Source organism: Babylonia areolata, chromosome 12 (genome assembly GCF_041734735.1).
Source record: "Babylonia areolata isolate BAREFJ2019XMU chromosome 12, ASM4173473v1, whole genome shotgun sequence".
Lineage (NCBI taxonomy): Eukaryota > Metazoa > Mollusca > Gastropoda > Neogastropoda > Buccinidae > Babylonia > Babylonia areolata.
In genome coordinates this window covers 37,793,679-37,798,678 of record NC_134887.1, presented here as the reverse complement: position 1 = coordinate 37,798,678, position 5,000 = coordinate 37,793,679, and the positions used below count along the sequence as shown (strand labels likewise).

The 5,000-nt window shown below is 44.1% G+C and overlaps 1 protein-coding gene across 9 annotated transcripts in view; it reads right to left on the bottom strand.

Annotated features, from left to right (window-relative positions):
- The window catches only part of LOC143288597 (uncharacterized), a 201,240-nt gene that overhangs the window by 117,953 nt on the left and 78,287 nt on the right, over positions 1-5,000 (bottom strand). The gene's annotated exons all lie outside the window — the stretch shown is intronic.

Here is a 5,000-nt window from a genome sequence, read left to right as displayed (position 1 = left end):
CTCTCTCTCTCTCTCCCCCCCCCCCCCCCCCCTCCTCTCTCTCTCTCTCTCTAAGACACCCCCGAAAAAAGCTGCGAAACACAGTCTGGAAATCCGTCAGTCTGTCTTTTTCACTGCTGAATTGTCCCCTTCTGCCCGTCTGTCTTTCTCTCGGGCTTCGTCATGTTGGACAAGGTCGGAACATCTGCGCGCGCGCGCACCACACACGCACACGCACACACATCACTCACACACACACACGCACACACACAACGCGCGTGCGCACAGATGGTTCCTCTTTTTTTTTCCTTTCTTTTTTTTTTTTTTGAGGGGGGGGGGGGTCCTTCTTCCCCCCCACACCCCCCACCCTTTATTTTTCTCCTCTTTTCCCTTAAAAAAAAAAAATAATAATGAAAAATGCGTGCGGCAATTAAATCTGCCTGATCTTATTTACAGCCTTGACACCAACAACAAAAAAAATCAATTTCGCAGAGGTGGGGTGAAGCCAGCGAGAGAGCCAGAGATCAATATATTATATATATAAAACATTTTTTTTTTAACATAAAAAGAACATAATTCTTTTTTTTTTTTAAAGAAACGTTCCAAGAATTAAGATATCATTCCAACGTCAACGATCCCTTCTCTTGTAGATGGATCAAAAACGAAGATTACGAACGGTGAAAGGGAGAAAAAAAAAAAAAAAAAGAAAGAAAAAAAAAAGGACAGAAGACAGGAAAAAAGCAAAAAAACACACAAAAAAACGAGATAAGCCAGGACAGATAGAATAATGAGATGTTTTAACGGACCCCCCCCCCCCCCCTTTTCCCCCCCCCCCCCCCCCCCCCCCCCAAGTCTAAAAGTACAAACTAACGAGCAACGCGAGCATGGTGGGGAAAAGAAAAAGAAAAAAAAAGCAGTCTGGCTAAGGAAAGGAGGGGGGGTGGGGGGTGGGGAAGGACGGTGAGAAGAGAGGGAAGAGTGGTAGGGGTGGAGGGGGATGGGGGGGGGTGGATACAGCAAACTGGGTGGTGGGGGGGGGGGGGTATGCGGATCGGTCACACACACACACACACACAAATGCCACACCACTGCCCACCCTACCCACCCACTTACACGTCTCCCTAACCATCCCCACCCCCACCCCCAAACACACACATCCCACCCCCTCAAACACACACACACACACACACACACACACACACACACACACACACACACACACACACACACACCCCTCAAGCCACAATTATCACCACGCCTCACAATAAGCCCGTTGTCATGACAGCTCAAAAAACAGCTCCTCTCCCCCCACATACATAATGATAACAAACATGTCCACCTGCAGGTGGAGAAAAAAAAAAAAAAAAAAGGTAGAATCTGAGGAGGTAGAAAGGAAGATGAGGAGAAGCAGAAGTAGTGACAGTAATGATGATGATGATGATGATGGCGATGATGATGATGATGATGATGGTGATGATGATGGAAAAGGAGGAGGGGGGAGACAAGACAAGACAAGACAAGACAAGACAGACAGACAGAAAGATTAAGACACAGACGAGCCTGCTGTTTTGCTTTTCCAACACAGTTGCCTAGGTAACCAAAATGCCTCCGCAGGTGGAAAGTCCCTTGTCATTCGATGCGTCACTGGTCGTGAGACGATCTCTCTCTCTCTCTCTCTCTCTCTCTCCCTCCCTCCTCCCTCCCTCCCTCACACACACACACACACACACACACACACACACACACACACACACACGGATACGTCACGCCGCACACCGTACACCCGGACATAACCTTTAACAACTCTTTAGTTCATGACAGGTATGAAAAAATAAAAATTAAAAAAAAAATTAAATAACACAGAGACTGAGACAGACGGGCAGACAGACAGACAGACAGACAGACGGGAGGACGGACGAACGGACAGACACAGATTGACAGACAGAAACACGGGGCGTGGGCGGGGAGAGAGAGAGTGAAAAAGAGACAGACAGACAGACAGACAGACAAACGCCAGATCACGGTGAAATTTCAAAACACACACACACACACACACACACACACACACACAGTGGAAAAGTAGAAAAGCCAAGCACTTGGTCCCTCGCTGGCTGCCTAGCAACAGTCACGATAAACGATAGAACTGTGGCAAGGGAAGTAGGACCGCCAGCCACAAGCCACGAAGTGCTACAATGCAACTCTGCCGACGGCCATCTCGTTTAGCGGTGCAATGCCTAAATGGCGGAGGCGACAATGGAAGGCAAGGTAAGGCAGGACAAGTCATCACACACACACACACACACACACACAGAGACACGCTAGTGCACCCAGCACGCGCAAAAGAGAAAAGAGCTTTATTCCAATGTCAACCCAGCTATTATTAAAACAACAGTAACTGATAATCAGATGTATGACTGGAAATGAATGCCAGAGTACATACATTCATACATACATATCAGAGGGTAATTATGAAACTGATCGCAGAAAAATACACACAAATCAAGCCGGGGTCCCCACCCCCACCCCCACACCCCCTGTCTCCCTGGGTTGACCAGCGAAGCAGCGTGGTGGAAATAATCAAATTTGTATTCAGATTCAATGGGAATTTGATGTTCCCTGCCCTCATCACACAATCGTTCTACACTGTGTTCATTTGCATCTCTGTGTGTGTGTGTGTGTGTGTGTGCGTGTGTGAGAAAGAGAGAGAGTGCGTGCGTGCGTGCACATGCGCGCGTGTGTGTCAGTGTGTGTGTGTGTGTGTGCGCGCGCACTCTCATTGCGTCCCCCTCCTTCTTTTAAACATCTCTCTCTCTCCCCCCAACATCCCACTTTTTTTCGTTTTTGACTCACTTGTGTAAACAAAGTGAGTCTATGTTTTAACCTGGTGTTCGGTTGTCTGTGTGTGTGTGTGTGTGTGTGTGTGTGTGTGTGTGTGTGTCTGTGTGTCCGAGGTAACCTTTAACATTGACATTTTCTCTGCAAATACTTTGTCAGTTGACACCAAATTAGGCATAAAAATAAGAAAAATTCTGTTCTTTCCAGTCATCTTGTTTAAAACAATATTGCACCTCTGGGATGGGCACAAATTTTTTTTTTTTAATAAATGAAGCCTAATTATATGCAAACTGCATTTACTGTTATATTTATATTTTTTGTATTCTCTAAACTTGGCACTTTGATCTGATATTCTGATCCAACAACAATGGCAGTCATTATTATCCTTTTTTGTTCAAACAGGAACTTCTTTTGCTAAGCATGGAAGTTTAATTTATTTTGCAAACGTTTTGGTGTGGATAGTAAAAAAGGGAAATTACTCTGTAATTAATGCTAGGGGACTTAATTTGCTTTAAACTGATCTTTCTCATCTTAAACATTACATTTTGAAATTATACTCAATACATAAAAAGCTTGGATTTTTTTTTTTAAGTGTATCACAAGTGAGTCTTGAAGGCCTTGCCTCTCTTGTTTTTGTTTTTTTTGTTTTTGTTTTGTTTTGTTTTTTAACGAGTCTCTGTTGTACGATAAATTGTACGGTTGTTGTGCGGTTTGTTTCGGGTGTGTGTGTGTGTGTGTGTGTGTGTGTGTGTGTGTGTGTGTGTGTGTTGTTTTTTTTGTTTTGCTTTGTTTTACGCGCGCACGCGTGTGTCCGTCTGCTACTCCTTTTGAAAGCGAAAAGACATTCCAGTGGAAAAAAAAAAAAAAACCCACAAAAAACACGATCCAATGAACACGCGCATGCGCGCAAAACACACACACACACACACACACATACACACACCGCATCACACCACACCATTCACACACACACACACACACACACACACCACACCATTCACACACACATACACCACACCACACAATACAACACACACACACACACACACACACTATCTCACACACACACTCTATATCTCTCTCTCTCACACACACACACACCACACCCCACCACACCATTCACACACCACACCACGATGCATGAAGCAGTCTGACTGCAAAAACCAATCGATATATTGCGTAAGTTTGAAAATGGGGTAACGAGCTAGCTGAACAATTCTGATCAACCGTTTCTTTGTTCCTTCTTTTTTTTCTTTTTTTTTTCCTTCTTTTTTCTTTCTTTTCTTTTTTTTTTTAATCCGGCTCTATGTCTAACAATGATGATAACTGTATATAATTAATTATGCCCCGCCCCCTTTCTCTATTAAAACACCACACACACACACACCCCTCCCACCACCACCACCCCAAAAAAAACAAAACAAAAAAAAACCAACAACAAACTTCAGTCTGCTGATGACTTTGTCGGGATTACACTAACTAGTTAAAAAAAAGTTTCAGTTTTAAAAAATAAAAAGAAATGAGAGGACATGTGACACTGTTTGTCTGCTTTTATCGTTTGTGTGTGTGGTTTTGTTTGTTGTTGTTGTTGTTGTTGTTGTTGTTTTTTTTGGGGGGGCGCCTTCACATCTTTCTCCCGTAACTGCTGTGCTGATTGTAACATATATATATATATATATATATATATAGAGAGAGAGAGAGAGAGAGAGAGAGAGAGAGAGAGAGAGAGAGAGAGAGAGAGATACACATCCCTAAACTCACCCCCCTCTCTCTCTGTCTCTCTCTCTGTCTCTCTCTCTCTCTCTCTCCAGGGGCCAGTTGCATTGCTTGGTTCGAACTTTTTGACAGTTACACGCGACTAAATGCCTACGTGGACATAATAACTACGCCATTGGTCAGTTCCATACTTACATACACACAGTCAGTAGCGGGTTACGATCATACTAGGAGGCTCTTCCGTCCGAGCAACGCAACTGGCTCCTGGTCCCTCCTTCTCTTGACCCCTCTCTCTCTCTCTCTCTCTCTGCTTATGGTTCACACAGATTATCTCTCTCTCTCTCTCTCTCTCTGCTTATGGTTCACACAGATTATCTCTCTCTCTCTCTCTCTCTCTCTCTCTCTCTCTCTGCTTATGGTTCACACAGATTATCTATTTCTTCTTAATGTGCTTGGTGGTTTACTTATTA